Source organism: Lethenteron reissneri, chromosome 27, assembly GCF_015708825.2.
Source record: "Lethenteron reissneri isolate LAM-NWPU_2019-01 chromosome 27, ASM1570882v1, whole genome shotgun sequence".
In the NCBI taxonomy this organism is placed as follows: Eukaryota; Metazoa; Chordata; class Hyperoartia; order Petromyzontiformes; family Petromyzontidae; genus Lethenteron; species Lethenteron reissneri.
The window spans coordinates 15,751,564-15,772,901 of NC_083805.1; the positions used below are offsets into that span (position 1 = coordinate 15,751,564).

At 45.9% G+C, this 21,338-nt stretch overlaps 1 long non-coding RNA gene across 2 annotated transcripts in view; it reads right to left on the reverse strand.

Annotated features, from left to right (window-relative positions):
• Positions 1-277: 277 nt before the first annotated feature.
• LOC133348647 (uncharacterized) overlaps positions 278-21,338 on the reverse strand; it is a 63,681-nt gene continuing 42,620 nt past the window's right edge. For both annotated transcript variants that reach the window (XR_009755817.1, XR_009755816.1), the window contains one exon: positions 278-1,169. This is a non-coding gene — a long non-coding RNA (uncharacterized LOC133348647). The remainder of the gene's footprint in view (positions 1,170-21,338) is intronic.

Below are 21,338 nucleotides of genomic sequence, written 5' to 3' on the forward strand. Positions count from 1 at the left end.
TTGCACTAACCACTACACCACCGCGTAAACCACACATTCACATACAAAGATATTTTTATAGATATATATACCATATTTTTATCGAAGGTAGAAAGTGGACCAACGCATTTGAGCGGTCCCGTAAACTTGTTATGTGTGCTTTGGCTCCAGCGAGAACCCCCGTTAGTAACCATTGGGCCACTGGTCGCATGCACGCACAGACACGCATTTTTACAAACTCCCACGCAGAAAGAGAGAGACAACGCCGCACAGATAGATAGCCCAATGGGTCCCCTTCTTCTGGGCCCATGTTTTATTAAAGCGAATCGCGGCACGCTGCATTTCCCTCGCTGCACCTCGCAGTCGCACCCCCCTTACCGCATCAATTAATAAAGAGCTATTCTTGTAAATACCTTTTTGCGGTTACGGGTGGTGTTTTTTTTTTAATCCATGCTTTTATTTTATTTTTTTGGAAAGAGTCGCGCCAATGCTGCGATCGAGTGGGTTTCCTCGTGAGACGCGTCCTCCGAGGAATATCCCAGGCCACGGAAACCTGCATGCTTGCTATTAGTATTAATATTAATACCAGGGCGCGTGAAAAATGCATGTGTTGTGGCCCCCACTGCAGTGATTTTGCCGTGGTCTTTTCGCTGTTGCGCTTTTTTTTGTTTTATTAGTGCGACGCAAAGAAAAAAAACCCCACGACTAAAACTTTGCGTTAAAAATTGAAAGGTACACTCTTAGCGGTGGTGGCCGCTGCCATCGCCCCGCCACTGCGTGTATTTTTGGTATTTTACTTCGTTCTCTAAAACCTTTTAAAGATCCCAAAAGCCGCGCTTTTTAATGAATTATTGAGTTGTGTCGCAGATAATGTTTAAGTGTTCTCGGTGTGTGCGTGTGCGTGCGTGTGTGTGTACGCGCATGCATTCCTCCCACACTTAAAAGCGCGGCGCGATGGTGCCTCATCATCAGGCTGACGTGGATTGCGAGCAGGAAAACTCGAGCCAACCACCATGCCAACACTAGACATGCCTGCCCGCTAATAATATGCACAGCAAAGAGCTCTCTCTATTTCCCCGGTTCGCCGGCTGCGATTTATCCATTCCGAGGGGGTTCCCGTGACGGATCTCGGCTGGATTGACTTCTCGTTTAGAACGGCTTTCTCCGGCACTTGAAGATCTTGGCATGCGCTGGAGAGGGAAAGAAGAGAGGGGGGGGGGTAAAAAGGGGAGAGTGATGGAACACGAGGAAAAGCGAGAGTGGGGGCGGAGGGCGGGAGGCATGCGGAGGGAGAGAAATGCAGAGGAATCGCACGCTTTTGAAAAATTAATGGTGCCAAAATTTCGCCTTTCCGATCCATTACACTCAATAGCGGCCTCCCGACAAGCCCGGGTGCCCGGAGCATCGCGTCTACTACACGAGCCGGGCGGGACTTGGCCAGGGTGGGGGCCTGGGCGAGTCGGAGGGGGTCAGTTGGGGAGGCGGGGGACGGATGGGGAGGTGAATCTATCTCTCAGGACGTCGTCACTTTCAGCTGAAATCTTCAAAAGCTCCCTTGTTTTCCAAGGTGCCCTCACTGCGTGAGAGCGCTGAGTGAGCAGCGAGGGAAGCCTGGGTTTGAGCTGCCGGTCGGTGATGTTCGGATCGTTGCCGTTGTCAAACTTTTTAAACCACGTTATTAACAATTCGGGAGACTGGGTGGCCACAATAGGCATGTGGAGTTTTAAATGCTGGCTGACGGAGGCGAAATGAGAAGAAGCAACACCACTTACGGCTGCTACGACACTGCCCATGTGTGACCCAGCACAGCGGTGGCGAGATGTTATCTCCCTCACCTGGTATGCAGGAACTCATGGGTTCGATCCCAACCCTGACGCCTGATGTATATTTGGAGTTTGCATGTTCTCCCCGTGGCCACGTGGAGTTTTCCCCAGGCCCTCCTGTTCTTCCCTCCACAGTTAAAAACACGCGTTTGGAGGATTTGTCTGCGATACATTTACACGTGATAAGCCACTTAGTTGAGCTATCATTTGTGGCCAGGTCACTTTAAAAACATTGGTAATAGCTCAGTGGGCTTTACTTGGTAAATACATAAAATAGTGTAGTTTTAAATACTTTTTAGTTTAAATAAAAATGTTCAGCCCTTTTGTCAGTATGCTGCCGGATGAATGCCTGCCCATACGTTGCCGGCCATGAAGGTTGTTTGACCATACTTCACCACGCTGGTCAACAGTGGTGGGTGAAGGGGGAGGCTCAGAACCGGTTAAAATATCACTCGGCAGTGATTTTATCTGTGGATGGGAATCAAACTCGGGTAACCGAATTTGTAGCACGTTACTAGTCTATTCATATTGGTCTTAATATCACTTTATTATACCCCGTCCCATAATAGTGCACTCATTACACAGGTATGTTGTATATGTTGGGTTAAGAAAATTTGTTATGTTGTATGCGTGCGTGGGTGAAATTATTATGTTGTATATGTGGGTTATGAATATTCAGTGAAAATAATAATAATTAAATGAAATCTGGCCAAATGTGTAATTATCCGAAAATATGTTAATTTATGTAATTATGCACATTTAATTATGCCAATTCGAGAGGCAATCGTATTAATTATGCGAGTGGGTGTAATTATGATAATACAAGTCGTTATGATAACCAGACCCCGCCTCGGTGACGAGGGTGGGTTATCGATCGGAATAAGGCAATTAATCGTATGCAGTTATGCAGGTGTGGTGTAAGTATGCAAGATTAACTTAGATTAACTCGGCATCGTTGTCTAGGTTCGTCTCATTCTCGCTTTAACATTCCCAGAGTTTATTCGTGGTTATATTTTTAGGTCCCCGGTTCACCCCGTTATCGCTTTAACATTTACTGAGTATGTATTAGTGTGTTTATTAAGGTCACCAAGTTCAAATCTCAACGCAGAAGCAGATCTTATGCATAGATTTCAGGAAAGAATCACACAACCACTTCTGTATTGATCAATTTATTACTAATTCAACCTTAACTATGATATAGTATGCGAACTCTCAATCCCGGAACGTCAATACGGCATCAATACAGTATCATCAACGATTGTCTGATTTCACTTTGACAACGGCACATGGATCCCGCATAACGCGATGGTTCTTAGTGAGAGAGAGAGTCGTTAAAACATGCAAATATTATGCTAAGAAAACCTTAACGTTAATGAATGATTATACTCAATATTGTTCACGCAGTACCGCACTCCTTATTGATCATACGCAACCCTTATCACGTTGTTAACACCTTGGGTCACGGAACAGTTGAATATTCTGTAGAGGATGCGAGTACGTGCGGCGATTATGACTGAAAGATACTTGAAAGATTATACGGCGATAAAAAAACACAATCAAAAACAGTTATTATTCTTAAAGGCACCAATCTCAACAGATACATCGGCAGGTTATCTCAGAACGGCTCGGAGTAAGGGCCTGCGACGGTGCTCCTTTTCCGAAGATCGTTATCTTATACCAAGTTTACTAATTGGGGACCAGATCACCTGATAAGGATCCGGTGGGCCACCACTCCCCACGTGAGCGTGGCTCGGCGGAAGGAGGTGCCAAGAATCAGTTCGTATTGATGGATCTGTTGGGAATTTATGCGATTAAGAGTACAGCCCACTAAATATTAAAGATAAAAATTAAGAATACTCTTATAAACGACGGAGGGCCATCACTCGGTCTCGTTGTGATGCTTTCCAGCCACGGATGGCTTATGGGTTCGAGTGTTTTTGAGTGGTAAGAGTTGTCTTGAATAGTCAGTGTTCGGAGTCGATTCTTTAGGTCAAACAGACGCCTGGTGGTCGTGTGGTGAGGGGGCGGTGCGCGTCATACGTATCAGTTGATCCCCTGTCACCGTGGCGAACTGGTTCGGATGGCTGTTGATACGCTGTCGCAGTTCGGAACCCGGTCGGTAGGTGGCGCCCACAACTCGCTCGTAGCGTGCAGCGCTGGATCGTCGCCAAACCGCAACGATCACCACTCCGGCGGCAGCAGAGACCTCCGGCGGCAGCAGAGATTGACGAGCTGAAGATGAGTCGAGCCGACCCGCTGGTCGCAGCTCGCTCCTGAGTCGACCCTCCCGGTCGAGCTCGCTCCTGGGTCGACCCGCTGGTCGCCCTCGCTCCTGAGTCGACTCTCTGGTCGCACTCCTGAGTGGACCCACTGGTCGCACTCCTCCTGAGCCGACTCTCCCGGTCGCGCTCCTGAGTGGACCCTCTCGTCACACTCGTTCCTGAGTCGACCCTCCCGGTCGAGCTTCTGAGTGGACCCTCCCGTCGCACTGGTTTCCAATGCTCAGGATCCTTTACTTTATGCCGAAAATTCCCCCTGGATCCCGCCCACAAGGCGGGGCTTCTTCCGATTTTTGCTGTGTCAGGATCTGTCCGTAGGCAGGTGTGTCCATGTGTCTGTCCGTATGTCCGTGTGTCCTTGTGTGCATCACTGACGGTATATTCGTTGTCACACTCCCTCCATAAAACCCACGAGCAAACAATCAGATGTTACAAATTGCCTCGAAGTCGTCTCTCTGTCTGGGTGCAATATTATCTCTTGTCTGGCCTTCTTCATGACCCAAAACACAGACGTTACAAATCGTCTCATAGGCGTCTTTGTTCGTGTTGCACAACCTGGAGGGAGGGGCAACACTCTCTCCGACCCGGCGCACAAAGAAATGTTTAAAAGTTTTAAGTTAACATTTGTCCCTTACTATTTCACAGTTATGATTCTGTATGTAACCTAAGGTCTGTCGTTTCCCATCGTGGTGCTTGACTCAAGTGGAGGTGTTTCCCCGAGCGTATACACACTCCTATCCCGCGCTGCGGGGATACAAAGACGGCCGGGATCTCCCTTTCTCTCCGACCCTGGGTTTAACATCGTTTTTTTTATTATGTATTATATTCGACCTGGTTGTGATTCATCCCGTTATCCTGGCTTTTCCATAAGTTTTACTTTGTCTTTTCATGCATATACTTATTACTATTAATTTATTTCCGATATCTTAGGTTAAGGGGTAAGTTTCTTGATCCTAGGAATTCGTATTCCTTGGTGCCTGGATGGTTATATAAGCGGAATATAGTTTACGGTGAATAGCGTTAACATTGATGTTATGTGCGATATTATGTATTGTGATGTCTTTAACTTAACTTGTTTGTCAGGGCTTTACTGACACGAAGTTGCATTCATAGCCCGCAGTCTTTGCCCCACCCTATCTCTGCTCGCCGTTGTTGTTGCCGTCCAGCTGCCGTTAATTCAAGGCCTCATTAATTTCCGTCACTCCTGAGTAGGTGAGGGCGGTTGAACCTTGGAGTCAGTTCTGGTTTTTGTCTGCCTGCTTCTTCTTGTGTCCCCTGACCCCGGGAGTTATTATTCTACTTTATGGCCTGTCGAAGCCCCACTCGCTGTTGCTGGGCTGGTGTTGTTCCCGGCTTTTTGCTTACGTTTGCAGTTCGCCGTGCTCTTAATTTCCTTCCCTCGTCAACCTTATATCGACTATTCGCTCCTGTCTGGGTGCGATTCAATTTTGACTTAGGAAGGTTCTGATTGTCATATGCTTCGGGTCGAGTTGTATAGAAAGTATTGAAGTATGGAAATAACATTTCACATTGACTTAATGATGGTGATGGTTCAGTAGGCGTAACTTGTGACCTGGTTTAATTGGAGTGGGTGTGAATATCAAACTTTAGCCTACCCTGTTGTTAAATTCCGACTTTAACGTTACTTTAATAGCAATACAGAATAATTGAGCTTTTTGTCTTAACTAGGCGAATGCGAACTTCTGGTGACCCCCGCAGACTTGTTACTCAGCTGGGTCTTGCCCGCCTTGAGAGATATACAACACTCTTTTAAATCACCTCTCCCCCTGTCCAACCTTCTGCTCTGGGAGTGTTATTCTTGATTCCAGGTCCAAGGCCCCCTCACATTCAGACGCGCAGGGTTGTTTACATCAGCCCCCCCCCCCTGTGCACGTGTTCTAACTAGCTCGGAATCCCTGAACACACAATCAGTGATGATTCCTGGCTTTCTGTGGTTGTGATTTAGACAAAGGCGCCTCTGTTTTCTTTCATTGCCTTTGAGTCGACACTGCCCTATTATTTGCCCATGTGCTGAGGTCATAGAATTCGTTTTGACTTCAGTAATATTAACATTCAGTATTGGATTAGCAAATGGGCAATGGTTCATTTATGTAGCTCGCAGCCTGGTCTCCAATTTGAGCGAGCGCGAGGATCGATAATTTAGCCTACTCTGTTGTTGAATTTCGAATTTTGACGTTACTTTAAAACCATGCAGGATGGTTGGGCTTTTTGCCTTAACTATGTCTGGCTGACACTCCCACTGTCTCTGCCGCCTGCACGGGTGACATGTGCCCGTTCATCAGGCCTTATCTTTCCTTGAAGCAAGGTTGCAAATTCTGCCATCCTAGCCCTCCTCCAGTTCATTACTTAACAACACCTGGTGTTTTGCAGTTTGCTGCGCTTGGTGTGTTTCAATCATTAAAAAAACAAGTAAAAAGATAATATATAAAAATCATCAAATATTATTAATCTCAATTATGGAAGAAGGGTTAGGATACAACATACCGCCCTTTTAAAAATGACCAGTGGTCAAATGGCCACGGGTTATTTTTAAAAAAAAATGTATACCCTTCTTCCATCATGAACCATCGATTGTCCTCAAGTTTTGCTGCTATTCCTTACAACGCGCGCGTACGTGTCACAACTTAACATGGTTATATTTGAATTGAGCAAAGAAAATTAAACAAGCGTTAAACATCGATATTGCGTTACATCGGTTCTGATACATCATGACTCCGACGAATATTCATTTTTGTTTTTGTTAAATCCTGGGAAACGCTAGGTAGCGGTTTCGAACGCATTTATGCGTTACCTTCCTCATGTTGCCTCGTTCACCACTTATCACTTCGATAATTCGATCACGGTTTTCGGGTTCGTTTTTGTAGTTTCCTCTCTGACTCTCTGTGTCGTGGGAGTGTGTGGTGAAAAATTGTGCTGCACATAACCAGAATTCGCGCACACGACCCACTTTGACACTTGGTTCGAGGCATTCGCTCTCTCTGCGATTACATGCACATTTGCCGAGTCAGTGTGTCGATTTAATTCTGTCCCTCGTAATGTTGCCCTCTTTGTTTTTACTAGTGTGTTGGATTTCAACACCATTCCCGGTACGTCATGGACATTCGTCTCCATTTTAGCACTCCGATCCACATAATTTTTGGTTTCCCTTGGATATTTTCCATTCAAAGGCTCATGCCTGCGCTCCTCAGGGCGTGTCCCTGCTGTCTGTTTTTGTACTGTCCGATCACGCTTCAATTCAACCCTGTCCTTGTATTCGATCCGCGCGTCATTTACGGGAGCACTGTCCACGTTTTTGCCCGCCCTGTCACTTGCAGCCTGCCTGTATTTCACATTGAGCGCCGGGTTTAACACCTCGGCGGGTGTGGCGCGTATGGGCTGCCCGCTCTCAATCACTGTGGATGGTTCATCACGTATTTGGACCGTATTCTGTGTTATTCCTCTATTCCCTCCTGGTATAGCCGGTGGAGGAATTGGTCGGAATTGGATCGATTGTGTTTGACCTCCCATCCTGCGATTCTCGTGAATGTTCGCATCCATACCTCCGCGGTATGTGTAACACCTTCCCGCTAGGTGGTTATCTTCCCATCTCTGTGCGTAATTTGAACCTTGCGTGTGTCGTGGGATGGGGTGTTGATATGGTTCTGCTCTGAACCTCTCCCTCCTACGATTCTCCTGCACCCTTGGCCCAGTGTTTTTCCCATTTGGGTGCCAAATTTTTCCTGGATTGTTACTTCGCCATCCCTGTGGGTAATCTTGACCTTGCGCATGTCGGGGCATGGGGTGTTGGTATGGTTCTATTCTGAACCTCCCCCTCCTGCGATTCTCCTGAATGTTCGGCTTTGTGCCGCTCTCATTCTCGTGCCAACCTCTCTCTGGGTTATTTTGCCATGTGTGCGTGCGTTTCTGCTGCTCTCTGCATGGTGGGACTGCTCGGTGATTTTTATTCCTCTCTGAGAGGCTGGGTTCCTCATCCCTCTCCCTGTGTTCTGGATCCGAATTATGATTCTTAGCTCTGTATAACCATGCCATGTACGCCTTGCTCTCTATGCGGCGTAAGGATGCGGTTTCTGGATTCAAAACCATTCTCACCCTTTCTGTAATCTCTGGGCTCAAGGATTCAAAAAACATAATTTTGAACATTTTATCCCCTTCGTGGTATTGATTCACATCGCCTGCGTAATACGCTCTTTTAAATTGGACGAGGTAGTCACGTGGATCTTGGTCCATGCCCTGGGTCATCGATTTTACAGCATAAAACCCCTCAGTGAGTGTCGAATATTCTCCAAACTTCCGAATCACTGCCAGGCTCAATTGTTTAAAATCATTTCTAACCTTGTGTGGTAGTGACTTTACCCATGGAATAGATTCTTTATGTAAGGTCCGTTTCAACAAACTCGCTTTTTCATCCCGTCTCCTCAGCCCTCTAATCATTGCCTCCTCTTCCACTGTCGCGATATGTGTGTGGATATCCATAGTCTTATTGTGGGGGTCAAAATCGGGAATTCTGACTAGAGCCTTGTCCATCAACTTAAGGGTTTTACTGGTGAACAGGTATTCCGAAAGTTGATTGCTGACAGCGTCATCATCAAACAAGTTATCATCAGGCAATCTGTCACTTTGGTCTGTGCTGTGTCTCTTCTGTGTGCGCGCCCAGGGCCGTGTCGCTCGTGTTGCCATTTCCCTTCAGTTTTTGCCTCTGCCCTTAGTGTACCATGTCCTGGCGATTTTACTTTAACTTTTGTGCGATCAATCCCTGGACTCTGTCCACGTACCCAAGAGAGTGATTTGATGTTACTTCCATATTTATTCTGTGGCTCAACGTCTGTGAGTTTCGCTGGTGTCGCGAGCTTTGATTTCTCCTCCCTCTCGAGGGTGTGAGGACATTTCTCGTCGTTTATTAGAGACGATTTCTCTCCCGTTTCCTTTCCAAATTTTCCCTCATTCCACAATCCCTGTCTGTACGCCTGTGTGAGAAGGTATGAGTCCTGTCCTGCCTTCTCTGCAGTTTTTGCATCGTGTTTGCCTATGTTACTTTTTATCCAGTCAATTAGTTTCCCCCGAGGTGTGTTCGTGTTATCGATACAGCTCCCTTCCCATATGTCTCTCTGACTGTACTGCTTTGTAACAGATTGGTCGGTACGTTTAAATACGAGCTCCCCGTATCCCGTAACCCATTCAAATATTATTCTTAATCCTAGCATCTTAAGTATGGCAAGAGTTACCTTAATATTTCTTTTCAGAGTGCATATAAACAATTGTATCACAGGATGCGTCAGTTCAACTCGAGCAAATAATCTCAGCCCAGCTGTCTTTGTTATACTCTGCTACTCTGGTACCTCCCTTCAGAGCGCGTTTTGTTTGTATACCCCCGTTTACAATCACAAGGCAACGTTAGTTCACAACACTTTGATTAACACATCAGTGATTCGTTCCTGAATTCATGCATAACTGTCTGCGAGAGATCCCGGAAGACGAGCCCCCATTATGTTGTATATGTTGGGTTAAGAAAATTTGTTATGTTGTATGCGTGCGTGGGTGAAATTATTATGTTGTATATGTGGGTTATGAATATTCAGTGAAAATAATAATAATTAAATGAAATCTGGCCAAATGTGTAATTATCCGAAAATATGTTAATTTATGTAATTATGCACATTTAATTATGCCAATTCGAGAGGCAATCGTATTAATTATGCGAGTGGGTGTAATTATGATAATACAAGTCGTTATGATAACCAGACCCCGCCTCGGTGACGAGGGTGGGTTATCGATCGGAATAAGGCAATTAATCGTATGCAGTTATGCAGGTGTGGTGTAAGTATGCAAGATTAACTTAGATTAACTCGGCATCGTTGTCTAGGTTCGTCTCATTCTCGCTTTAACATTCCCAGAGTTTATTCGTGGTTATATTTTTAGGTCCCCGGTTCACCCCGTTATCGCTTTAACATTTACTGAGTATGTATTAGTGTGTTTATTAAGGTCACCAAGTTCAAATCTCAACGCAGAAGCAGATCTTATGCATAGATTTCAGGAAAGAATCACACAACCACTTCTGTATTGATCAATTTATTACTAATTCAACCTTAACTATGATATAGTATGCGAACTCTCAATCCCGGAACGTCAATACGGCATCAATACAGTATCATCAACGATTGTCTGATTTCACTTTGACAACGGCACATGGATCCCGCATAACGCGATGGTTCTTAGTGAGAGAGAGAGTCGTTAAAACATGCAAATATTATGCTAAGAAAACCTTAACGTTAATGAATGATTATACTCAATATTGTTCACGCAGTACCGCACTCCTTATTGATCATACGCAACCCTTATCACGTTGTTAACACCTTGGGTCACGGAACAGTTGAATATTCTGTAGAGGATGCGAGTACGTGCGGCGATTATGACTGAAAGATACTTGAAAGATTATACGGCGATAAAAAAAACACAATCAAAAACAGTTATTATTCTTAAAGGCACCAATCTCAACATACATCGGCAGGTTATCTCAGAACGGCTCGGAGTAAGGGCCTGCGACGGTGCTCCTTTTCCGAAGATCGTTATCTTATACCAAGTTTACTAATTGGGGACCAGATCACCTGATAAGGATCCGGTGGGCCACCACTCCCCACGTGAGCGTGGCTCGGCGGAAGGAGGTGCCAAGAATCAGTTCGTATTGATGGATCTGTTGGGAATTTATGCGATTAAGAGTACAGCCCACTAAATATTAAAGATAAAAATTAAGAATACTCTTATAAACGACGGAGGGCCATCACTCGGTCTCGTTGTGATGCTTTCCAGCCACGGATGGCTTATGGGTTCGAGTGTTTTTGAGTGGTAAGAGTTGTCTTGAATAGTCAGTGTTCGGAGTCGATTCTTTAGGTCAAACAGACGCCTGGTGGTCGTGTGGTGAGGGGGCGGTGCGCGTCATACGTATCAGTTGATCCCCTGTCACCGTGGCGAACTGGTTCGGATGGCTGTTGATACGCTGTCGCAGTTCGGAACCCGGTCGGTAGGTGGCGCCCACAACTCGCTCGTAGCGTGCAGCGCTGGATCGTCGCCAAACCGCAACGATCACCACTCCGGCGGCAGCAGAGACCTCCGGCGGCAGCAGAGATTGACGAGCTGAAGATGAGTCGAGCCGACCCGCTGGTCGCAGCTCGCTCCTGAGTCGACCCTCCCGGTCGAGCTCGCTCCTGGGTCGACCCGCTGGTCGCCCTCGCTCCTGAGTCGACTCTCTGGTCGCACTCCTGAGTGGACCCACTGGTCGCACTCCTCCTGAGCCGACTCTCCCGGTCGCGCTCCTGAGTGGACCCTCTCGTCACACTCGTTCCTGAGTCGACCCTCCCGGTCGAGCTTCTGAGTGGACCCTCCCGTCGCACTGGTTTCCAATGCTCAGGATCCTTTACTTTATGCCGAAAATTCCCCCTGGATCCCGCCCACAAGGCGGGGCTTCTTCCGATTTTTGCTGTGTCAGGATCTGTCCGTAGGCAGGTGTGTCCATGTGTCTGTCCGTATGTCCGTGTGTCCTTGTGTGCATCACTGACGGTATATTCGTTGTCACACTCCCTCCATAAAACCCACGAGCAAACAATCAGATGTTACAAATTGCCTCGAAGTCGTCTCTCTGTCTGGGTGCAATATTATCTCTTGTCTGGCCTTCTTCATGACCCAAAACACAGACGTTACAAATCGTCTCATAGGCGTCTTTGTTCGTGTTGCACAACCTGGAGGGAGGGGCAACACTCTCTCCGACCCGGCGCACAAAGAAATGTTTAAAAGTTTTAAGTTAACATTTGTCCCTTACTATTTCACAGTTATGATTCTGTATGTAACCTAAGGTCTGTCGTTTCCCATCGTGGTGCTTGACTCAAGTGGAGGTGTTTCCCCGAGCGTATACACACTCCTATCCCGCGCTGCGGGGATACAAAGACGGCCGGGATCTCCCTTTCTCTCCGACCCTGGGTTTAACATCGTTTTTTTTATTATGTATTATATTCGACCTGGTTGTGATTCATCCCGTTATCCTGGCTTTTCCATAAGTTTTACTTTGTCTTTTCATGCATATACTTATTACTATTAATTTATTTCCGATATCTTAGGTTAAGGGGTAAGTTTCTTGATCCTAGGAATTCGTATTCCTTGGTGCCTGGATGGTTATATAAGCGGAATATAGTTTACGGTGAATAGCGTTAACATTGATGTTATGTGCGATATTATGTATTGTGATGTCTTTAACTTAACTTGTTTGTCAGGGCTTTACTGACACGAAGTTGCATTCATAGCCCGCAGTCTTTGCCCCACCCTATCTCTGCTCGCCGTTGTTGTTGCCGTCCAGCTGCCGTTAATTCAAGGCCTCATTAATTTCCGTCACTCCTGAGTAGGTGAGGGCGGTTGAACCTTGGAGTCAGTTCTGGTTTTTGTCTGCCTGCTTCTTCTTGTGTCCCCTGACCCCGGGAGTTATTATTCTACTTTATGGCCTGTCGAAGCCCCACTCGCTGTTGCTGGGCTGGTGTTGTTCCCGGCTTTTTGCTTACGTTTGCAGTTCGCCGTGCTCTTAATTTCCTTCCCTCGTCAACCTTATATCGACTATTCGCTCCTGTCTGGGTGCGATTCAATTTTGACTTAGGAAGGTTCTGATTGTCATATGCTTCGGGTCGAGTTGTATAGAAAGTATTGAAGTATGGAAATAACATTTCACATTGACTTAATGATGGTGATGGTTCAGTAGGCGTAACTTGTGACCTGGTTTAATTGGAGTGGGTGTGAATATCAAACTTTAGCCTACCCTGTTGTTAAATTCCGACTTTAACGTTACTTTAATAGCAATACAGAATAATTGAGCTTTTTGTCTTAACTAGGCGAATGCGAACTTCTGGTGACCCCCGCAGACTTGTTACTCAGCTGGGTCTTGCCCGCCTTGAGAGATATACAACACTCTTTTAAATCACCTCTCCCCCTGTCCAACCTTCTGCTCTGGGAGTGTTATTCTTGATTCCAGGTCCAAGGCCCCCTCACATTCAGACGCGCAGGGTTGTTTACATCAGCTCCCCCCCCCTGTGCACGTGTTCTAACTAGCTCGGAATCCCTGAACACACAATCAGTGATGATTCCTGGCTTTCTGTGGTTGTGATTTAGACAAAGGCGCCTCTGTTTTCTTTCATTGCCTTTGAGTCGACACTGCCCTATTATTTGCCCATGTGCTGAGGTCATAGAATTCGTTTTGACTTCAGTAATATTAACATTCAGTATTGGATTAGCAAATGGGCAATGGTTCATTTATGTAGCTCGCAGCCTGGTCTCCAATTTGAGCGAGCGCGAGGATCGATAATTTAGCCTACTCTGTTGTTGAATTTCGAATTTTGACGTTACTTTAAAACCATGCAGGATGGTTGGGCTTTTTGCCTTAACTATGTCTGGCTGACACTCCCACTGTCTCTGCCGCCTGCACGGGTGACATGTGCCCGTTCATCAGGCCTTATCTTTCCTTGAAGCAAGGTTGCAAATTCTGCCATCCTAGCCCTCCTCCAGTTCATTACTTAACAACACCTGGTGTTTTGCAGTTTGCTGCGCTTGGTGTGTTTCAATCATTAAAAAAACAAGTAAAAAGATAATATATAAAAATCATCAAATATTATTAATCTCAATTATGGAAGAAGGGTTAGGATACAACATACCGCCCTTTTAAAAATGACCAGTGGTCAAATGGCCACGGGTTATTTTTAAAAAAAAATGTATACCCTTCTTCCATCATGAACCATCGATTGTCCTCAAGTTTTGCTGCTATTCCTTACAACGCGCGCGTACGTGTCACAACTTAACATGGTTATATTTGAATTGAGCAAAGAAAATTAAACAAGCGTTAAACATCGATATTGCGTTACATCGGTTCTGATACATCATGACTCCGACGAATATTCATTTTTGTTTTTGTTAAATCCTGGGAAACGCTAGGTAGCGGTTTCGAACGCATTTATGCGTTACCTTCCTCATGTTGCCTCGTTCACCACTTATCACTTCGATAATTCGATCACGGTTTTCGGGTTCGTTTTTGTAGTTTCCTCTCTGACTCTCTGTGTCGTGGGAGTGTGTGGTGAAAAATTGTGCTGCACATAACCAGAATTCGCGCACACGACCCACTTTGACACTTGGTTCGAGGCATTCGCTCTCTCTGCGATTACATGCACATTTGCCGAGTCAGTGTGTCGATTTAATTCTGTCCCTCGTAATGTTGCCCTCTTTGTTTTTACTAGTGTGTTGGATTTCAACACCATTCCCGGTACGTCATGGACATTCGTCTCCATTTTAGCACTCCGATCCACATAATTTTTGGTTTCCCTTGGATATTTTCCATTCAAAGGCTCATGCCTGCGCTCCTCAGGGCGTGTCCCTGCTGTCTGTTTTTGTACTGTCCGATCACGCTTCAATTCAACCCTGTCCTTGTATTCGATCCGCGCGTCATTTACGGGAGCACTGTCCACGTTTTTGCCCGCCCTGTCACTTGCAGCCTGCCTGTATTTCACATTGAGCGCCGGGTTTAACACCTCGGCGGGTGTGGCGCGTATGGGCTGCCCGCTCTCAATCACTGTGGATGGTTCATCACGTATTTGGACCGTATTCTGTGTTATTCCTCTATTCCCTCCTGGTATAGCCGGTGGAGGAATTGGTCGGAATTGGATCGATTGTGTTTGACCTCCCATCCTGCGATTCTCGTGAATGTTCGCATCCATACCTCCGCGGTATGTGTAACACCTTCCCGCTAGGTGGTTATCTTCCCATCTCTGTGCGTAATTTGAACCTTGCGTGTGTCGTGGGATGGGGTGTTGATATGGTTCTGCTCTGAACCTCTCCCTCCTACGATTCTCCTGCACCCTTGGCCCAGTGTTTTTCCCATTTGGGTGCCAAATTTTTCCTGGATTGTTACTTCGCCATCCCTGTGGGTAATCTTGACCTTGCGCATGTCGGGGCATGGGGTGTTGGTATGGTTCTATTCTGAACCTCCCCCTCCTGCGATTCTCCTGAATGTTCGGCTTTGTGCCGCTCTCATTCTCGTGCCAACCTCTCTCTGGGTTATTTTGCCATGTGTGCGTGCGTTTCTGCTGCTCTCTGCATGGTGGGACTGCTCGGTGATTTTTATTCCTCTCTGAGAGGCTGGGTTCCTCATCCCTCTCCCTGTGTTCTGGATCCGAATTATGATTCTTAGCTCTGTATAACCATGCCATGTACGCCTTGCTCTCTATGCGGCGTAAGGATGCGGTTTCTGGATTCAAAACCATTCTCACCCTTTCTGTAATCTCTGGGCTCAAGGATTCAAAAAACATAATTTTGAACATTTTATCCCCTTCGTGGTATTGATTCACATCGCCTGCGTAATACGCTCTTTTAAATTGGACGAGGTAGTCACGTGGATCTTGGTCCATGCCCTGGGTCATCGATTTTACAGCATAAAACCCCTCAGTGAGTGTCGAATATTCTCCAAACTTCCGAATCACTGCCAGGCTCAATTGTTTAAAATCATTTCTAACCTTGTGTGGTAGTGACTTTACCCATGGAATAGATTCTTTATGTAAGGTCCGTTTCAACAAACTCGCTTTTTCATCCCGTCTCCTCAGCCCTCTAATCATTGCCTCCTCTTCCACTGTCGCGATATGTGTGTGGATATCCATAGTCTTATTGTGGGGGTCAAAATCGGGAATTCTGACTAGAGCCTTGTCCATCAACTTAAGGGTTTTACTGGTGAACAGGTATTCCGAAAGTTGATTGCTGACAGCGTCATCATCAAACAAGTTATCATCAGGCAATCTGTCACTTTGGTCTGTGCTGTGTCTCTTCTGTGTGCGCGCCCAGGGCCGTGTCGCTCGTGTTGCCATTTCCCTTCAGTTTTTGCCTCTGCCCTTAGTGTACCATGTCCTGGCGATTTTACTTTAACTTTTGTGCGATCAATCCCTGGACTCTGTCCACGTACCCAAGAGAGTGATTTGATGTTACTTCCATATTTATTCTGTGGCTCAACGTCTGTGAGTTTCGCTGGTGTCGCGAGCTTTGATTTCTCCTCCCTCTCGAGGGTGTGAGGACATTTCTCGTCGTTTATTAGAGACGATTTCTCTCCCGTTTCCTTTCCAAATTTTCCCTCATTCCACAATCCCTGTCTGTACGCCTGTGTGAGAAGGTATGAGTCCTGTCCTGCCTTCTCTGCAGTTTTTGCATCGTGTTTGCCTATCGTTACTTTTTATCCAGTCAATTAGTTTCCCCCGAGGTGTGTTCGTGTTATCGATACAGCTCCCTTCCCATATGTCTCTCTGACTGTACTGCTTTGTAACAGATTGGTCGGTACGTTTAAATACGAGCTCCCCGTATCCCGTAACCCATTCAAATATTATTCTTAATCCTAGCATCTTAAGTATGGCAAGAGTTACCTTAATATTTCTTTTCAGAGTGCATATAAACAATTGTATCACAGGATGCGTCAGTTCAACTCGAGCAAATAATCTCAGCCCAGCTGTCTTTGTTATACTCTGCTACTCTGGTACCTCCCTTCAGAGCGCGTTTTGTTTGTATACCCCCGTTTACAATCACAAGGCAACGTTAGTTCACAACACTTTGATTAACACATCAGTGATTCGTTCCTGAATTCATGCATAACTGTCTGCGAGAGATCCCGGAAGACGAGCCCCCATTATGTTGTATATGTTGGGTTAAGAAAATTTGTTATGTTGTATGCGTGCGTGGGTGAAATTATTATGTTGTATATGTGGGTTATGAATATTCAGTGAAAATAATAATAATTAAATGAAATCTGGCCAAATGTGTAATTATCCGAAAATATGTTAATTTATGTAATTATGCACATTTAATTATGCCAATTCGAGAGGCAATCGTATTAATTATGCGAGTGGGTGTAATTATGATAATACAAGTCGTTATGATAACCAGACCCCGCCTCGGTGACGAGGGTGGGTTATCGATCGGAATAAGGCAATTAATCGTATGCAGTTATGCAGGTGTGGTGTAAGTATGCAAGATTAACTTAGATTAACTCGGCATCGTTGTCTAGGTTCGTCTCATTCTCGCTTTAACATTCCCAGAGTTTATTCGTGGTTATATTTTTAGGTCCCCGGTTCACCCCGTTATCGCTTTAACATTTACTGAGTATGTATTAGTGTGTTTATTAAGGTCACCAAGTTCAAATCTCAACGCAGAAGCAGATCTTATGCATAGATTTCAGGAAAGAATCACACAACCACTTCTGTATTGATCAATTTATTACTAATTCAACCTTAACTATGATATAGTATGCGAACTCTCAATCCCGGAACGTCAATACGGCATCAATACAGTATCATCAACGATTGTCTGATTTCACTTTGACAACGGCACATGGATCCCGCATAACGCGATGGTTCTTAGTGAGAGAGAGAGTCGTTAAAACATGCAAATATTATGCTAAGAAAACCTTAACGTTAATGAATGATTATACTCAATATTGTTCACGCAGTACCGCACTCCTTATTGATCATACGCAACCCTTATCACGTTGTTAACACCTTGGGTCACGGAACAGTTGAATATTCTGTAGAGGATGCGAGTACGTGCGGCGATTATGACTGAAAGATACTTGAAAGATTATACGGCGATAAAAAAAAACACAATCAAAAACAGTTATTATTCTTAAAGGCACCAATCTCAACATACATCGGCAGGTTATCTCAGAACGGCTCGGAGTAAGGGCCTGCGACGGTGCTCCTTTTCCGAAGATCGTTATCTTATACCAAGTTTACTAATTGGGGACCAGATCACCTGATAAGGATCCGGTGGGCCACCACTCCCCACGTGAGCGTGGCTCGGCGGAAGGAGGTGCCAAGAATCAGTTCGTATTGATGGATCTGTTGGGAATTTATGCGATTAAGAGTACAGCCCACTAAATATTAAAGATAAAAATTAAGAATACTCTTATAAACGACGGAGGGCCATCACTCGGTCTCGTTGTGATGCTTTCCAGCCACGGATGGCTTATGGGTTCGAGTGTTTTTGAGTGGTAAGAGTTGTCTTGAATAGTCAGTGTTCGGAGTCGATTCTTTAGGTCAAACAGACGCCTGGTGGTCGTGTGGTGAGGGGGCGGTGCGCGTCATACGTATCAGTTGATCCCCTGTCACCGTGGCGAACTGGTTCGGATGGCTGTTGATACGCTGTCGCAGTTCGGAACCCGGTCGGTAGGTGGCGCCCACAACTCGCTCGTAGCGTGCAGCGCTGGATCGTCGCCAAACCGCAACGATCACCACTCCGGCGGCAGCAGAGACCTCCGGCGGCAGCAGAGATTGACGAGCTGAAGATGAGTCGAGCCGACCCGCTGGTCGCAGCTCGCTCCTGAGTCGACCCTCCCGGTCGAGCTCGCTCCTGGGTCGACCCGCTGGTCGCCCTCGCTCCTGAGTCGACTCTCTGGTCGCACTCCTGAGTGGACCCACTGGTCGCACTCCTCCTGAGCCGACTCTCCCGGTCGCGCTCCTGAGTGGACCCTCTCGTCACACTCGTTCCTGAGTCGACCCTCCCGGTCGAGCTTCTGAGTGGACCCTCCCGTCGCACTGGTTTCCAATGCTCAGGATCCTTTACTTTATGCCGAAAATTCCCCCTGGATCCCGCCCACAAGGCGGGGCTTCTTCCGATTTTTGCTGTGTCAGGATCTGTCCGTAGGCAGGTGTGTCCATGTGTCTGTCCGTATGTCCGTGTGTCCTTGTGTGCATCACTGACGGTATATTCGTTGTCACACTCCCTCCATAAAACCCACGAGCAAACAATCAGATGTTACAAATTGCCTCGAAGTCGTCTCTCTGTCTGGGTGCAATATTATCTCTTGTCTGGCCTTCTTCATGACCCAAAACACAGACGTTACAAATCGTCTCATAGGCGTCCTTGTTCGTGTTGCACAACCTGGAGGGAGGGGCAACACTCTCTCCGACCCGGCGCACAAAGAAATGGTTAAAAGTTTTAAGTTAACATTTGTCCCTTACTATTTCACAGTTATGATTCTGTATGTAACCTAAGGTCTGTCGTTTCCCATCGTGGTGCTTGACTCAAGTGTAGGTGTTTCCCCGAGCGTATACACACTCCTATCCCGCGCTGCGGGGATACAAAGACGGCCGGGATCTCCCTTTCTCTCCGACCCTGGGTTTAACATCGTTTTTTTTATTATGTATTATATTCGACCTGGTTGTGATTCATCCCGTTATCCTGGCTTTTCCATAAGTTTTACTTTGTCTTTTCATGCATATACTTATTACTATTAATTTATTTCCGATATCTTAGGTTAAGGGGTAAGTTTCTTGATCCTAGGAATTCGTATTCCTTGGTGCCTGGATGGTTATATAAGCGGAATATAGTTTACGGTGAATAGCGTTAACATTGATGTTATGTGCGATATTATGTATTGTGATGTCTTTAACTTAACTTGTTTGTCAGGGCTTTACTGACACGAAGTTGCATTCATAGCCCGCAGTCTTTGCCCCACCCTATCTCTGCTCGCCGTTGTTGTTGCCGTCCAGCTGCCGTTAATTCAAGGCCTCATTAATTTCCGTCACTCCTGAGTAGGTGAGGGCGGTTGAACCTTGGAGTCAGTTCTGGTTTTTGTCTGCCTGCTTCTTCTTGTGTCCCCTGACCCCGGGAGTTATTATTCTACTTTATGGCCTGTCGAAGCCCCACTCGCTGTTGCTGGGCTGGTGTTGTTCCCGGCTTTTTGCTTACGTTTGCAGTTCGCCGTGCTCTTAATTTCCTTCCCTCGTCAACCTTATATCGACTATTCGCTCCTGTCTGGGTGCGATTCAATTTTGACTTAGGAAGGTTCTGATTGTCATATGCTTCGGGTCGAGTTGTATAGAAAGTATTGAAGTATGGAAATAACATTTCACATTGACTTAATGATGGTGATGGTTCAGTAGGCGTAACTTGTGACCTGGTTTAATTGGAGTGGGTGTGAATATCAAACTTTAGCCTACCCTGTTGTTAAATTCCGACTTTAACGTTACTTTAATAGCAATACAGAATAATTGAGCTTTTTGTCTTAACTAGGCGAATGCGAACTTCTGGTGACCCCCGCAGACTTGTTACTCAGCTGGGTCTTGCCCGCCTTGAGAGATATACAACACTCTTTTAAATCACCTCTCCCCCTGTCCAACCTTCTGCTCTGGGAGTGTTATTCTTGATTCCAGGTCCAAGGCCCCCTCACATTCAGACGCGCAGGGTTGTTTACATCAGCTCCCCCCCCCTGTGCACGTGTTCTAACTAGCTCGGAATCCCTGAACACACAATCAGTGATGATTCCTGGCTTTCTGTGGTTGTGATTTAGACAAAGGCGCCTCTGTTTTCTTTCATTGCCTTTGAGTCGACACTGCCCTATTATTTGCCCATGTGCTGAGGTCATAGAATTCGTTTTGACTTCAGTAATATTAACATTCAGTATTGGATTAGCAAATGGGCAATGGTTCATTTATGTAGCTCGCAGCCTGGTCTCCAATTTGAGCGAGCGCGAGGATCGATAATTTAGCCTACTCTGTTGTTGAATTTCGAATTTTGACGTTACTTTAAAACCATGCAGGATGGTTGGGCTTTTTGCCTTAACTATGTCTGGCTGACACTCCCACTGTCTCTGCCGCCTGCACGGGTGACATGTGCCCGTTCATCAGGCCTTATCTTTCCTTGAAGCAAGGTTGCAAATTCTGCCATCCTAGCCCTCCTCCAGTTCATTACTTAACAACACCTGGTGTTTTGCAGTTTGCTGCGCTTGGTGTGTTTCAATCATTAAAAAAACAAGTAAAAAGATAATATATAAAAATCATCAAATATTATTAATCTCAATTATGGAAGAAGGGTTAGGATACAACAGGTACCCTAGGCCGTTGTGCAAAAAATGGTGCTATAGGCTTCTGCGAGGCTGCATTGTTGGCAACATGGGGCAGTGCGGCAACATCCATTGTTGTACTGTACTTCTATACTCCCACGTCTATGCTCCCCACTTTCACCAACCCACACTGACCAGCGTGGTAAAGTATGGTCAAATAATCAATGCGATGTCTTCATCCAGCAGTACATTATGTAATGGGCTCAAGTAACATCTGCAGCAATTTGAGGCCACCACATCCACAATTATATTAATGTATAGAAAATGCATACGTGTATTATCAATACGGTAATAATACACTTCAACCAACATCTCGCAGATCGGACGAACAACTCTGCATCATGA